This window comes from Crinia signifera, chromosome 1 (assembly GCF_055691185.1).
Source record: "Crinia signifera chromosome 1, ASM5569118v1, whole genome shotgun sequence".
In the NCBI taxonomy this organism is placed as follows: domain Eukaryota; kingdom Metazoa; phylum Chordata; class Amphibia; order Anura; family Myobatrachidae; genus Crinia; species Crinia signifera.
This window is the reverse complement of record NC_139217.1, coordinates 479,931,350-479,949,147: the sequence shown is the minus strand read 5'-3', so window position 1 is coordinate 479,949,147 and position 17,798 is coordinate 479,931,350. Positions and strand designations below refer to the sequence as shown.

Sequence of the window (17,798 nt, the reverse complement as noted above, 5' to 3'; positions counted from 1 at the left end):
GCTGCAGGAGATGTGACCCCCCCCAGACCTCCGGTCACAGGAGCAGCTGCCATCACTAATAATGGTGCTTACACCTACCCCACGCTGGGTGCAGGAGATGTGATCCCCCCCCAGCCCTCCGGTCACAGGAGCAGCCACCATCACTAATAATGGTGCTTACACCTACCCCACGCTGGGTGCAGGAGATGTGATCCCCCCCAGCCCTCCGGGCACAGGAGCAGCCGTCATCACTAATAATGCTGCTTACACCTACCCCACGCTGGGTGCAGGAGATGTGATCCCCCCCCAGCCCTCCTATCACAGAAGCAGCCATCATCACTAATAATGGTGCTTACACCTACCCCATGCTGGGTGCAGGAGATGTGATCCCCCCCCAGCCCTCCTATCACAGGAGCAGCCGCAATCACTAATAATGGTGCTTACACCTACCCCACGCTGGCTGCAGGAGATGTGACCCCCCCCAGACCTCCGGTCACAGGAGCAGCTGCCATCACTAATAATGGTGCTTACACCTACCCCACGCTGGGTGCAGGAGATGTGATCCCCACCCAGCCCTCCGGCCACAGGAGCAGCAGCCATCACTAATAATGGTGCTTACACCTACCCCACGCTGGGTGCAGGAGATGTGATCCCCCCCCAGCCCTCTGGCCACAGGAGCAGCCGCCAACACTAATAACGGTGCTGACACCTACCCCACGCCCAGACCTACCTTCCCCGTATACATGACAAGGCTTTAGCTATTTACCGATGATAGTACATCACGTCACGCTGCTTCCATCCCTTTGCATTGTCACCACCCTGCCCACTTGGAGAACCCCCTGGCTGGGTACAGCCCATTACCTGGACCCCGAGCTCTCATGTCTTCGCCTTGTGTATGTTACATGTATTTCCTTCTGCGGTTAGTAAAACAGGAAGTTCCCGCCAAGTGCGATCAGCTGATATTTATTTCTGTACCATGTGGTTTCCATGTTCTATATTTCCCCATGCGAGTTGGCGAGTGGCCCATGTGGGGGATATTGTGGCTGCATGGTCCCCTGATAACCTCTATGTCACTCAGTTGTGTACAGAGAATATCTCGTCACAGGAAAGGTGTAACCCCGAGATAACGGCACTGTGCATACGGGCCCCGCTACACACCATTACGTGACAGTGCTGCAGTATTACACACGATACCCTGGCCTACACCATCACTGTGTATACCACCATCACCCTGCACCACCACTGTGTATACCACCATCACCCTGCACCATCACTGTGTATACCACCATCACCCTGCACCATCACTGTGTATACCGCCATCACCCTGCACCATCACTGTGTATACCACCATCACCCTGCACCATCACTGTGTGTACCACCATCACCCCGCACCATCACCCTGCACCATCACCCTGCACCATCACTGTGTATACCACCATCACCCTGCACCATTACTGTGTGTACCACCATCACCCTGCACCATCACTGTGTATACCGCCATCACCCAGCACCATCACTGTGTGTACCACCATCACCCTGCACCATCACTGTGTATACCACCATCACCCTGCACCATCACTGTGTGTACCACCATCACCCTGCACCATCACCATCAGTGGCCCATGTGGGGGATATTGTGGCTGCATGGTCCCCTGAAAACCTCTATGTCACTCAGTTGTGTACAGAGAATATCTCGTCACAGGAAAGGTGTAACCCCGAGATAACGGCACTGTGCATACGGGCCCCGCTACACACCATTACGTGACAGTGCTGCAGTATTACACATGATACCCTGGCCTACACCATCACTGTGTATACCACCATCACCCTGCACCATCACTGTGTATACCACCATCACCCTGCACCATCACTGTGTATACCACCATCACCCTGCACCATCACTGTGTATACCACCATCACCCTGCACCATCACTGTCTATACCACCATCACCCTGCACCATCACTGTCTCTACCACCATCACCCTACACCATCACTGTCTATACCACCATCACCCTGCACCATCACTGTCTATACCACCATCACCCTGCACCATCACTGTGTATACCACCATCACCCTGCACCATCACTGTGTATACCACCATCACCCTGCACCATCACTGTCTATACCACCATCACCCTGCACCATCACTGTCTCTACCACCATCACCCTACACCATCACTGTCTATACCACCATCACCCTGCACCATCACTGTCTATACCACCATCACCCTGCACCATCACTGTGTATACCACCATCACCCTGCACCATCACTGTCTATACCACCATCACCCTGCACCATCACTGTCTCTACCACCATCACCCTACACCATCACTGTCTCTACCACCATCACCCTACACCATCACTGTCTATACCACCATCACCCTGCACCATCACTGTCTATACCACCATCACCCTGCACCATCACTGTGTATACCGCCATCACCCTGCACCATCACTGTGTATACCACCATCACCCTGCACCATCACTGTGTATACCACCATCACCCTGCACCATGACTGTGTATACCACCATCACCCTGCACCATCACCCTGCACTATCACTGTGTATACCACAATCACCCTGCACCATCACTGTGTATACCACCATCACCCTGCACCATCACTGTGTATACCACCATCACCCTGCACCATCACTGTGTAAAAAACCATCACCCTGCACCATCACTGTGTATACCACCATCACCCTGCACCATCACCCTGCACCATCACTGTGTATACCACCATCACCCTGCACCATCACTGTGTATACCACCATCACCCTGCACCATCACCCTGCACCATCACCCTGCACCATCACTGTGTATATCACCATCACCCTGCACCATCACTGTGTATACCACAATCACCCTGCACCATCACTGTGTATACCACCATCACCCTGCACCATCACTGTGTATACCACCATCACCCTGCACCATCACTGTGTATACCACCATCACCCTGCACCATCACTGTGTATACCGCCATCACCCCGCACCATAACTGTGTATACCGCCATCACCCTGCACCATCACTGTGTATACCGCCATCACCCTGCACCATCACTGTGTATACCGCCATCACCCCGCACCATTACTGTGTATACCGCCATCACCCTGCACCATCACTGTGTATATCACCATCACCCTGCACCATCACTGTGTATACCACCATCACCCCGCACCATCATTGTGTATACCACCATCATCCTGCACCATCACTGTGTATACCGCCATCACCCTGCACCATCACTGTGTATACTGCCATCACCCTGCACCATCACTGTGTATACCGCCATCACCCTGCACCATCACTGTGTATACCGCCATCACCCTGCACCATCACGTCGATGTAACGCCGCCATACACAACTTGATCCTATGGCGGCGTTACATCGATGACATCATCTTCATCTGGAAGGGCACACAGGAATCACTAACGGAATTCACACATTACCTCAATGACAATAACATGAACCTCACATTCACAACCAACACAAGCCAAACTTCAGTACAATTCTTAGATCTTGACATTTACATTGACAATAACACTATCCAGACGATGTCAACAGCTATATACTATACACAAGTGCACACCACAAACCATGGCTACAAAACATACCAAAGGGACAGTTCCGCCGTATTAGAAGGAATAGAGGACTACAAAACACAGGGCACAGAACTCATGCGACAATTTCACAACAAACAATATGACAGCATGTGAAGATACAATAACACTAGACAGAACCACAATACTTCAAAGCAAGCAAAAAACCATCACAACTGAAAACAAAGAAACCACCTTCATCACCACTTACAACAGATCGGCCAAGAAATTCAATAACATACTGTCCAAACACTGGCACATCCTACAACAGGACCAAGATCTCAAACATATCCTCATAGACAAACCCAGGATCATCTACCGCAAAGCACCAGACATCCAACAGAAATTGGTACATAACCACATCAAGCCCAAAATTCTAGTTCAATCCACATTTAGCTCATCCACAGGCTTCCACTACTGTGGAAGATGCACAGGATGTAACAATATCACAAAAAAGACCACAAAAAGTATCCAAACCTGGACATCAACCACCACAGGACAAACCTTCAATTTGACACACTCCACATCGTGCGAACACGCAGGCATCATCTATATCCTGAGATACCCTTGCGGACTTGAATACGTAGGTAGAACAATCAGGCCTCTAAAGAAGAGACTTTATGAACACATCAGAAATATCTGCATCGAATACGAAAACCACAGCGTCTCACTACACTACAAACAGAAACACAATAGCAATCCCCAAGACCTTTTCTTCATGGCCATTGGATCACCAAAAATAAACTGGAGGGGGGGGGGGGGGGGGGGGACCACACGGAGACTATCAACAAGAGAGAGCTTTTTTGGATCTACACCCTTAAAACAATGACACCCAGAGGGTTGAATATTGATTTTCACAACAGCCATCTAGGATGACAACTCATTAAAGTACCACAGCAGACATGACCAAAACACGACAAGCATAATACTATCACATACATGGTATATTCCCCCATGCTGGTTCACAGCATTCTGAGACACCCTACATCTAACCCCATTCTCACCCGACACCGCACACGTTCACATATCCCTACCAATCTCCAGCTTTTAATTAACATTTGCCTACTGATTGACTCATTAACCATTCTATGCATTTAAGTAATTCCCTTAACCACATCCAATTACCTTTTAAATTTTCCTCTACAATGGCTACTAGTCGCTCTATGTACACACTCATCCATACTGATGTTTATTTTCATCTTTATTTATTATTTTTACTTATTTTGTTTTGTTTTATTTTATTTATTCACATCCATATACAGTAGACATCCATTTATCTAGCCATCAATCCATTCAATTGCCCATAATCTGATACACAGACAGCAACATCATGTGCAGCAGCAATTTCACTCATCATAACAGGTGGGTGGTAACTCACACACCAGTGGCACATTAGGTCTGACAGAACTCCTGACCAATCAATGGACAGATACTCCCAAGGCAGCAATCCTAAGTCCCGCCCCACACACATAAATCTGCTGCACGGACAGGATAATGGATCCTTGATAAAGGCCCTAAGAGGTTGAAACGCGTTGGAACACGCACGAACACGCTCCACCATCACCCTGCCAACCAGCACATCAGCGGCTGAGTCTCCTCACACCGAGTCGAGCGCACAGGTCCCCGGTGACGTCATCCCAACACCCGGGAAGCCACGTCCGGGTCCCGGGAACTGTGGGTGCCGCGCTCCAGCTAACATCAAGTCGGGCGGCCAATATTCCACCAATATTTCCTGTAAATACACCACTTACACTAATTACATCACTTCTTTATACCTTTTTTATACCATATTTTTTCACACTGACTCTTCCATCTCCGCAATTACAATAGGGGACACCACCATCCCGTACATCAGGTGAGCGCCGGACTACCCCTTTGTATTCAGGTCATCAGGTCACACTATCTATAGATCCATCATATCTCAGAGTGGATATAAATGGATCTCTGATGTAATAGTTCCTCAGTTTAGGGCCGTCATTAGGTGTGTGCAGGCGGTTCCCTGCACAGTGGTCACATCTGCTGGCACACACAGTCTGCAGAGCAGGGAGATGCTGGGCAGGAGAACTCTGTATCCACATGCTTGAGGCGACTCGCCCAGGGGCAGAGCTACATGGTACGTGTGTGGGAAGAGCTAATGGGACCCAATAGGGTGGTACAGGGTGCTGCTGAAGGTAGAACAGGAGGGAAAGGAGAGGCTGGTGCAGTTCCAGGGCCACTCGGCCAGTGGGACGGCACTCTGCACAAGGTGTGTTGTGAGTGTGTATGTATTTTGCTTGTGAACTTTTGTGTATGTGTCAAGAGACTTTAGGGCAAGGTTAGGGTTAGGCTACGGGGCAGGTGGGTAAGGGTTAGGCTGCGGTGGAGAGTTAGTAGGTAGCACGTCAGTGTGATAGAGTGCACACCACAGGCAGAGCAATAGAGAGCCTGGCTGGGTCCATGTATTTATCTGGGGGGGCCCTAATCATGGGAGCTGTGGCCATGCACCCTTCAATAAAATACAGAAAACACAGTCATTTAGGACCCTCCCTTGTCACACAGCAGCATGTGCTGGAAAGAGGAGAAGAGCTGCTTCAGCTCCTGCTTCCAGATAATGGGGGGATGAGCAGAGCCCCTACTGAACCCCTTCATCAGACCTGGGCCCAGGTAATTAGTACCCCTTCTATTGGTGCTCCTGGCTGCAGGGTGAGGGAGTGTGTGAATGTGATATGGATCAGGCCGCAGTGGAGGGGAGTGTTTCAGTGTGATAGAGCACAGCCATTGTGTGCACAAGTGTGTGTCACGATCCGAGCTGTCAGACAGACTTTCTTACCGGCTAAGTGCCTCCGCAGGTTCAGCTTGCGGTCCAGACGTCATCTCTGCCGGCCTCCCGTCTCCCAGTGACAGTCCCCAGTGCACGGCAATCCACCTGTCCGCCGCCATTGCTCCCAGTATCCAGCATGGTGTGCACAAACACACTTTCCCGCCATAGCAGACATGGGGGCTGCCATGTTCCTTCCAGTCACATGTCTGTGCTGTCCAATCCTGTTGGTTCTGATCTCCCTGTCATACTTCCTCGGCCAATCCTGGCCACCAAGTGGGGATAAGTATGCTGGGAGCTCTCAGAACCATTGCTAGTGCTTCAGTTGTCTCCAGTGTATGGTCAGCTGTCCTTGTCTCTGTACAAGTGTATTCTCTGCTGGTGTTGTCTTCCATGCTGCAGTGTGTTCCAGGTTGTTCCATCTCCTGTGAAGTCCAGGTTATTCCACCGCCTGTGATCCTGCCTCTCAGCCCAGCGACCAAGCCTAGCTCCGGGACTCTGGTCCTTCCGATGCTCCAGCATCATCCACCATCGATGTTTCATCGCTAGTCCGATATTCCGGATCTCCTGCTTCCGTCCGTCATTCCGGACCCACAGTCATCTCCCGTCCGTCATTCCGGACCCACAGTCTCCTTCCATATCCGATACCCGAATCCGATGTTCCCACATCATCATCGATAGTCCGATATTCCGGATCTCCAAGCCAAGCTTCCGTCCGTCATTCCGGACCCACAGTCAAGCTCAAGTCTTCCGTCCGTCATTTCGGACCCACAGTCTTCACATCCGATGTTCCACCATCGATCCCACATCACATCACATCTGTAAAGTATCGCAATCTGCATGAACTCTGTTATTTCTCCTGCATACTTTACTGCCTGTTTATATTACAACCATCTGCAAATAAACTCCGGTTGTATTTTACCTCTGACTGCTTATTGGCTCTGGGTGCACTGTCGCGCACTCCATGCGCAAGGGTCCTCTCCAACCTCCCCGGTCCAGGTCCCCACCAGAGGTCTCAGTCTCGTCGACTAAGCCCCCTGGTGTGACAGTAAGCACTAGCCAAATGGATCCAGCCGCAAACCAAGCATCTCCACCCAGCCCTGTACAGCAACTGGCTGTTCGCTTGGATCAGCAAGAGGCTGCGCAGAGCCAAGTGATTCATTGTCTGCAAGATCTGTCTTCCCGGCTGGATAAGCTACAGACCACTCTCAGTGGCCCTGAGCCTGTCAGAGAACTTCCAAGTCCAGTTCATCCTCCTGTAATGGCTGCTGCACCTCGCCTTCATCTGTCTGTCCCCACCAAGTATGATGGGAACCCCAAGACCTGTCAAGGTTTTCTCAATCAGTGTGAGATTCACTTCGAGCTGCAACCCAGCAACTTCCCTACTGAAAGGGTCAAGATCGCCTACATCATCTCCCTCCTGTGTGGAGCAGCGTTAGAATGGGCGTCTCCCTTATGGGAAAGATCTGATGCCATCCTGTCCAATTACAAGGACTTCGTGTCAACATTCCGGCGTATCTTCGATGAGCCTGGGCGATCAGCATCTGCCTCCACTGAACTCCTCCGCCTCAGACAGGGATCCCGCTCCGTCGGGCAATATCTGGTCCAGTTCCAGATTCTGGCGTCTGAACTCTTCTGGTGTGATGGGTCCTTATACGCAGCTTTCTGGCATGGCCTATCCGATCGTATTAAGGATGAACTCGCTACCAGAGACTTACCCTCAGGTCTAAATGACCTTATATCATTGTGTATCAAAGTAGACCTACGCTTCCGAGAAAGGGCTGTAGAACGTCACAAGAGCGCTCCAGTTAAAGTGCCAACTCCTCCACCTTCTTTACCCACTGCTCCCGCAGTCCATTCCAAAGAAGAACCAATGGAGATAAACCGCTTCCGTTTGTCTCCCGGAGAACGTCGACGTCGTCGGTTGGCACAGCTCTGCCTGTATTGTGCCGATCCTGCACATCAAATTTCTGCATGCCCAAAGCGTCAGGAAAACTCCTCCTCCTAGCCCGTCAAGGAGAGGGTAGGCTAGGAGTAATTAAGTCCTCTCCATCAGCAACTGATTGTGTCCTTCCAGTTTCCCTACAAGTTGGTCAGCATTTCAAGACTGTCTCCGCACTTCTTGATTCCGGTGCCGCTGGCAACTTTGTTACTGCAGAACTGGTCCGCAAGTGGGGGTTGCCCACTGAAAGTCTTTCCAAGACTGTCTTCCTTACTGCTGTGGATGGCAGTAGGATTCCTGATGCGACAGTCTCCCGCAGAACTTTGCCACTTACAGTAAAAGTGGGAGTCCTGCACACTGAACTTTTGTCCTTCCTGGTTTTACCCCGAGCCACTCATGCTCTGGTTCTGGGTTTACCCTGGCTCCGTCTTCACAATCCTCGTCTTGATTGGAAGACATCGGAAATCCTTTCCTGGGATCCTTCCTGCTCCGGTACCTGTCTCCAAAAGGTACTCCCAGCTCGTCATTCTTCAGCCGATGCAGCAGACCTTCCGCCTCTTCCCTACCAAGAGTACTCAGATGTATTCAGCAAGTCTGGCGCTGATGTCCTACCTCCTCACAGACCGTGGGATTGCCCTATCGAACTTATCCCAGGCAAAGAACCACCCAGAGGTAGAACCTATCCTCTCTCTCTTCCAGAGACTCAAGCCATGACCAATTACATCAAGGAAAATCTGGCAAAGGGATTCATCCGTCCTTCGACTTCTCCTGCTGGTGCAGGATTCTTCTTCGTCAAGAAGAAGGATGGAGGCCTACATCCCTGCATTGATTATCGCGGCCTCAATGACATTACAGTAAAGAACCGATATCCGTTGCCCCTCATCACCGAGCTGTTTGACCGTGTCAGCGGTGCAACCATCTTCACGAAACTCGACCTGAGGGGTGCATATAATCTCATCCGCATACGAGAGGGTGACGAGTGGAAGACGGCGTTTAATACCAGAGACGGCCACTATGAGTACCTCGTCATGCCCTTCGGGCTCAGCAATGCCCCAGCCGTGTTCCAGCACTATGTCAATGAGATTTTTCGGGACATTCTGTATCGTCATGTAGTTGTATATCTCGATGACATTTTAATCTATGCCAATAACATCACAGAACATCGTTATTGGGTCAAAGAGGTTCTGTCCCGGCTGCGAGCTAATCATCTCTACTGTAAACTGGAGAAGTGTGTCTTCGAGGTGAAGTCTATACCCTTCCTAGGGTACATTGTATCCGGTTCTGGTCTTCAAATGGATCCAGGAAAACTGCAGGCCATCCAAGATTGGCCAATTCCCTCTTCGCTGAAAGGTATTCAACGTTTCCTGGGTTTTGCCAATTATTACAGAAAATTCATTCGTAATTTCTCGTCTATTGTGGCTCCCATCACTGCCTTAACGAAAAAGGGGTCTAATCCAGCGAAGTGGCCGGCAGAAGCCATCGAAGCCTTCCATCTGTTGAAACAGAGGTTCACTTCCGCTCCTGTTTTAAGACAACCTGATACCACCTTGCCCTTTATTCTCGAGGTTGATGCCTTCTCCGTGGGTGTTGGGGCAGTCCTCTCGCAGAAAGCGCCCGATGGTCGTCTTCATCCCTGTGGGTTCTACTCCCGTAAGTTCCTGCCTGCAGAGCGTAACTATGCCATCGGTGACCAAGAGCTTCTCGCCATCAAGTTGGCATTAGAAGAATGGAGATATCTTCTAGAGGGCGCTGTTCATGAGATCACAATTATCACAGACCACAAGAATCTTCTGTATCTCAAGTCTGCTCAATGTTTAAATCCCCGTCAAGCCAGATGGACACTTTTCTTTTCCAGGTTCCGTTTCAAGCTGTCGTTCTGTCCAGGGACACAAAACCGAAAAGCTGATGCCCTTTCCCGCTCATGGGAGCAAGAAAGTGAGTCTAAGTCCACACATCAACATTTCATTATTGATCCAGTGGCCTTCTCCGCAACGAGAGTTTTAAATCTCACGCCCCCTACAGGGAAAAGATATGTAAAGCCAGCTCTAAGAAAGAAGTTGCTCTGTTGGGCGCATTCTTCAAAATTCGCTGGCCATGCAGGCATTCAGAAAACTTACGAGTTTATCACCAGGTCCTACTGGTGGCCGTCCCTCAAACAGGATGTACAGGACTTTGTTTCCTCTTGTGCTAAATGTGCTCAGCACAAGACCAGTCGTCAGTCTCCTCCTGGGCAATTGATGCCACTGTCAGTGCCACATCGTCCTTGGACGCATATCTCTATGGACTTTGTAACTGATCTTCCAGAGTCTGACAAGTTCACCACCATCTGGGTGATTGTTGACCGGTTCACCAAGATGGCTCACTTCGTTCCCCTCACCGGTCTTCCGTCAGCTTCCAAGCTGTCCCAGCTCTTCATCAAAGAGATATTCAAACTTCATGGGCTGCCTCTTGAAATCATCTCCGATAGAGGAGTCCAATTCGTAGCCAAGTTCTGGCGAAGCCTGTGCTCCTTGCTTCAAATCAAGTTAAAGTTTTCCACAGCCTACCACCCTCAAACCAATGGCCAAACGGAGAGGGTGAATCAGGACCTTGAAGCATTTCTCCGCACATATGTCTCTTCTTCCCAAGATGACTGGGCTCAACGCCTTCCATGGGCAGAGTTCTGCCATAATAACCAATATCATTCTTCATCAAATGTCACTCCATTCCTTGCCAATTATGGGTTTCATCCTCGAGTTCCTGACTTCACTCTGCAACCTGTGTCCTCTGTTCCAGCGGTCGACACGACCATCCGGCAATTCGTCAAATCCTGGAAGCTCATTCATTCTTCACTTCTTAAGGCTTCAAGCAGGTACAAAAAATTTGCCGACAGGAAACGCAGAGCTGTGCCAGCCCTCCATCCAGGAGATCGTGTCTGGTTGTCAACCAAGAATCTTCGATTGAGAGTGCCATTGATGAAGTTCGCTCCCCGATATATTGGTCCTTTCCCAGTTGAGCGAGTCGTCAATCCAGTAGCTTACAAGCTCAAGTTGCCGCCCTATTTGAAAGTGCCAGCTACATTCCACATTTCGCTGCTCAAGCCGCTGGTTCTGAATCGCTTTCATTCCAAGCTCCCCAAGGCTCCTAAGGTTTGCACCCAGCGTGGAACAGAATATGAGGTCAGTAAAATCTTGGACTCTCACATCCGATAATGTCGTCTGCAATATCTGATCGATTGGAAGGGCTACGGCCCCGAAGAGCGATCATGGACCAATGCCATCGATGTCCATGCTCCCAGACTCATCCGGGCGTTCCACTCCAAGTTTCCCCGCAAGCCTAAAAGGTGTCCTGGGGCCACCCTTAAAGGGGGGGGTGCTGTCACGATCCGAGCTGTCAGACAGACTTTCTTACCGGCTAAGTGCCTCCGCAGGTTCAGCTTGCGGTCCAGACGTCATCTCTGCCGGCCTCCTGTCTCCCAGTGACAGTCCCCAGTGCACGGCAATCCACCTGTCCGCCGCCATTGCTCCCAGTATCCAGCATGGTGTGCACAAACACACTTTCCCGCCAAAGCAGACATGGGGGCTGCCATGTTCCTTCCAGTCACATGTCTGTGCTGTCCAATCCTGTTGGTTCTGATCTCCCTGTCATACTTCCTCGGCCAATCCTGGCCACCCAGTGGGGATAAGTATGCTGGGAGCTCTCAGAACCATTGCTAGTGCTTCAGTTGTCTCCAGTGTATGGTCAGCTGTCCTTGTCTCTGTACAAGTGTATTCTCTGCTGGTGTTGTCTTCCTTGCTGCAGTGTGTTCCAGGTTGTTCCATCTCCTGTGAAGTCCAGGTTATTCCACCGCCTGTGATCCTGCCTCTCAGCCCAGCGACCAAGCCTAGCTCCAGGACTCTGGTCCTTCCGATGCTCCAGCATCATCCACCATCGATGTTTCATCGCTAGTCCGATATTCCGGATCTCCTGCTTCCGTCCGTCATTCCGGACCCACAGTCATCTCCCGTCCGTCATTCCGGACCCACAGTCTCCTTCCATATCCGATACCCGAATCCGATGTTCCCACATCATCATCGATAGTCCGATATTCCGGATCTCCAAGCCAAGCTTCCGTCCGTCATTCCGGACCCACAGTCAAGCTCAAGTCTTCCGTCCGTCATTCCGGACCCACAGTCTTCACATCCGATGTTCCACCATCGATCCCACATCACATCACATCTGTAAAGTATTGCAATCTGCATGAACTCTGTTATTTCTCCTGTATACTTTACTGCCTGTTTATATTACAACCATCTGCAAATAAACTCCGGTTGTATTTTACCTCTGACTGCTTATTGGCTCTGGGTGCACTGTCGCGCACTCCATGCGCAAGGGTCCTCTCCAACCTCCCCGGTCCAGGTCCCCACCAGAGGTCTCAGTCTCGTCGACTAAGCCCCCTGGTGTGACAGTGTGCTACAGGAGTGCCTGGCATAGTGTGTATACCTATACCTGCACAATGTGTACACTACTGTGTGGTGTAATGTGAATAAAGGACACTGTGTAATGAAAATAATGGACAACTACTGTGAGGTGTAATGTGAATAAAGAACACTACTGTGTGGTGTAATGTGAATAAAGAACACTACTTTGTTGCGAAATGTGACTAATGGACATTACTGTGTGGTGTAATATGAATAACAGACACTTCTGTGTGGTGTAATGTGAATAACAGACCCTACTGTGTGGCGTAATGTGAATGACGGACATTATTGTGGGGTGTAATATGAATAACGGACACTACTTTGGGGTGTAATGTGAATAATGGACACTACTGTGTGGTGTAATGTGAATACAATGCACTGCTGTGTGATATTATATGAATATAGGACACTACTGTTTGGTATAATGTGAATAAAGGACACTAATGTGTGGTGTAATATGAATAAGACACTATTGTCTGGTTTAATGTGAATAACAGACACTACTGTGTGGTGTAATGTGTATAACGAACACTATTGTGGGGTGTAATGTGAATAACTGACACTACTGTGTGGTACAGTATAATGTGAATAAGGACACTGTGTGTAATGTGAATAATGGACACTACTGTGTGGTGTAATGTGAATAATGGACACCACTGTGTGGTATAATGTGAATAAAGGACACTGCTGTGTGGTGTATTGTTGTTATGGTTTTGGGTGTGAAGTCTAAGCCATAACCACTGTTTAGAATGGTTACAGTGGAATGTAATGAACCAGGTAAGAACCCACATGTTAGGGCTCTGGGAGTATCCCCGCCAACCCCTGACGCTGTTGCCTCAGACTGGGGTTGACGGACGCATGCAGAGCTAGTCTTCAACTTTAACCGCCCCGGCTGTAAGGGCGAATTAGGTCCACCCAGACTCCGTTAAAGGCAGGTCTTACGATGGGACAATGTGTCTGTCAAGGCCGGAAGATAGCAAGGGGACAAGCTAACTAAAACCCTGCAAAAGAGGGGGAAATCCCAGACGCCCCAGGGGAGTAACAATACTCAAGAGATGACACACAAATGAAAGAGGACACACTGGTGATTAAGATAGGATAACACACAGTGTGGGGGCAACAATGCACAGGGGTGACCAATAAAGAAATATAATAAGCTCAACAGAGGATACAGCAGGGTAACCCCTGACTTAGCTACAGGCAGACTGGAGAACGCTGAGAGAACCTGAAGGCACAGGACCAGACAGGACTGACAGGCAGGCTATCCAGGAACCAGGACAGAGTCTGGAGATCAGGCACAGCTAGGACCAGGAGACCAAATGCTTCCACAAACAGGTGAGCTGGAACAAGGCAGGAACCAGGAGCTATGACTGACAAGCATTCACACAGCATAGGACTATGAGCTCAGACTGTGAGACTATAACTGGCAGGGCTAAGCAGGTGAGGATGCCTTAAGAAGGCCTCAGGTGATTAGGGCAGCTGTGCACCATTCAGGCCAGCAGGCTGATTGAAAACACACTTGTGCATAGTTAATACACAAATGACTAGGCTGAAATGTCACAGGCTGACCACCGGAGGCCACCAGAGAGTCAATTCCCAAAACAGGCAGAAATAACCCATGACAGGCAAGACAGATAGGAGTCATAACTGATGACTCCTAACACCACAGCTGTTACCACAGTTTAGAATGACCACAGTGGACCCTACACTGCCTCTGTTGTATTCTCCTAAAGATGATTGGCACCTACAAGGCTAGGATTTAGCTTTTAATAGCCACATCAGGAGGGGAAATTAGGTCCGCCCCAACTCCGGTGCCACCAGGTCTTACTTTGGGCCAGAGCTCCTCGTGCCATTCTGGTGCCCTCTCATCTACCAGGTTATACTGCCATACATCACTGTGCCGCTTGATCCCTTCCGAACTCAGCAGCTAAGCAGTGACTGGCCAGATCAGTACCTCTTGGGAGACCATTAGGGAATATCCGGTGCTGTATTCATACCAAGACAGCAGAAGCACTAGGTGTTCCATGAGGAGCATTCTTCTTATCGGTCGATTTTCATGAGAGAATATTTCATTTTCTATTTGTACCTGTTTTAAGTGATATTAGTCCATTAGTAATAAATATACAAAAGTGCATGCTACCAATGTATATATAACTAGGAAGTGGATACATACCAGCAATCATTTTCGCCTTGTAATCAGTGATTAATTTATATTTCTGATCTTATTATAGCATTATATTTATATATTGTATTGAAAATCACAATGTTATATCGTATGTATTTATGCCATCCTTCTATAACTTAGGGGTTTATTCTAATTCATTCTTTCTGACAAAATCCTTCTTAGATGGACAAAACCATGTGCACTGCAGGGGGGCAGATGTAACATGTGCAGATAGAATTAGATTTGGGTGAGTTATTTTGTTTCTGTGCAGGGAAAATACTGACTGCTTTATTTTACACTGCAATATAGATCTCACTTTGAAGAAAAACCCCACCCAAATCTAATTCTCTCTGCACAAGTTACATCTGCCCCACCCGCAGTGCACATGGTTTTGTCCATCTAAGAAGGATTTTGTCAGAAAGAATGAACTAGAATAACCCCCTGGGTGACGTTTTTCATAATATCACACATTTCTCTCATTTTTCCCCACATAATAATATAAAAGTGTGCCCCAAAACCCTACTGTTTTCCCTTTGTCTGTCTCAAGACACACCGTTATTTTCAGTTGTTGTGCTGAACTAATTTGGGAACACCACCAACCCAGTACCATATTAGATTGTCTGTCTGATTTGGTCTTACATTGGTCTATCTATAACTACTTGAATATTGATGTATTTATTGACAAAACACACCAGTGACAATCAAGCCTGATATTATTTAACTTTGGGACAAAGTGCCAGAGATGTTTTCGAAAGAGACAAAAGGAGATGCTAGCTAAAGGTACCTAAGAAAACTGGAAATAAACACTAATAGTGTTCATTCTAGCACCCGCCATCTTTGAAAACCCATGCAGTTCCTCTTCCCTGCCTGTGGTGTCGCTGTCTGCTGAAGTGCTTCTAGCACAGTGTAGTCTGTATATTAGCACTGATATGCAAACCAGACTAATGCTAGAAACACCACAGCAGACAGCGACACCCCAGGCATGGAACAGGAACTGCATGGCTTTTCAAAGATAGCGGGTGCTAGAATGAACACTAACAGCACACTGACGAAATTCAGCAATAAAGCGAACTAGTTGCACAAGCTACCAAGCTGCAGAAACAAGGCTTAAGTGACCTAGCTGCATACACAATGAAACAAACAAGACAAAGCACAGCAAACCACACAACAGATAAACACTACACACAGAATACAAAATAACACTGCTAAGAGGGATAAGCCCTGCCGACACCTGAACTTAGAATAATGCCAATTGTGGCGCAATGCTTATATAAATATATATATATCTTACCCACCAATGGTCATCATATTGTCCGCTTCATGCGGTTTATTGACAATATTTTTTTACTTTGGCGAGGCTCTAAACAAGATTTTTGGTACTTGTGAGTTATCCGGGCTGCCGATTTCTAAATCGGGTCGGATCGGGCACATCGCATCGCATCGCATGCGACCATCGGATGCGATGCGATGCGATGCGATGCGATGACCCGATTTTTCCATAGGAATCAATGTTAAAATGGACTGAGTCCATTTTAACATGGAATTCAATGGGAAAAAGGGGTCCTTTTCATACCCCTACTATCCAAGTGGGCATGGAGTTGGATATAAACCTGTGGCGAGCGTAGCGAGCCACCGAGCCCGAAGCGTGGCGAGCGTAGCGAGCCCCGCGAGGGGACACAGAATACCGTCCCCTCGCGGGGCTCGCTTCGCTCGCCACGCTTCGGGCTCGGTGGCTCGCTACGCTCGCCACAGGTTTATATCCAACTCCATGCCCACTTGGATAGTAGGGGTATGAAAAGGACCCCTTTTTCCCATTGAATTCCATGTTAAAATGGACTCAGTCCATTTTAACATTGATTCCTATGGAAAAATCGGGTCATCGCATCCGATGATCGCATGCGATGTGATGCGATATCGCATCGCATCGCATCTGATTGTATGCCTTAACTTAAGGCATACAATCAAAAAATCGGCAGCCCAGATAACTCACAAGTACCAGATTTTTTTTATATGGTTCAAGGATTGAACCAATTGGAGAGTACTGGGAGGTGTACGGGTATGATCAGCGAGGAGTCGATCCATTTTTTTAGACATCACAGTCTCTAAAGTAGGCAATAAACTACAAAACACGTTATACCGTAAGGAAACGGATCGGAACACGATTCTGCACGCTTCAAGTAATCATCCAATACATCTGAAGGTCAGTTTACCCATATCCCAATTCATGAATGTACTCCGAAATAATACGGATGCTCAGAAAGCGGAAACCCAAGTACAGGAGATGAGAGAACGTTTCCTTATGCGGGGTTATAAACCCAATATTATAGAGAGATGCCTTCAAAGAGCAAAACAGCGCACCACCAGGCAGTCAAAGAAGGCAGTGAATCAACTGGTTTTTGTAACCCAATACGACAATAAATCGTCCGTGATTGCAAAATCGACCAAACACCACTAGCCGATCCTGAAATCTGACCCAGGATTGGGTATGAGTCATATGGAACGCCCTATGATGTCATTCAGGAGGGGTAGAAATCTCAAACAGCTGCTAATGCACCCAACAGGCCATAAACAACACAGTGAGTGACCAGACGTGGCTACACACTCGCAAACCAAGATGCATAAAATGTACTGGCTGTACAACATGCCGATCCCTGATACCTGGAAGTAGCTTTCCACATCCACATATGGGCAAGGCTATCCAAATAAAGGGCCTTATTCTGATCGGTGCGGCCCGATCAGAATATGCGGCCGCAACCGTGCAGGCGAATCCCCGCCTTCCATACGGATCGCCACCTGCCGTCCGTACGCGGATATGTGGCGATCCGCATGAAATTGGACGGGGATACGCCTCCTCCGTCTTGGGAGCAG

The 17,798-nt window shown here is 48.8% G+C and overlaps 1 pseudogene; it reads left to right on the top strand.

The window, feature by feature from the left end:
- The first annotated feature begins 14,643 nt into the window (after positions 1 to 14,643).
- On the top strand, positions 14,644 to 14,760 carry LOC146041113 (5S ribosomal RNA; annotated as a pseudogene).
- Positions 14,761 to 17,798: the final 3,038 nt, after the last annotated feature.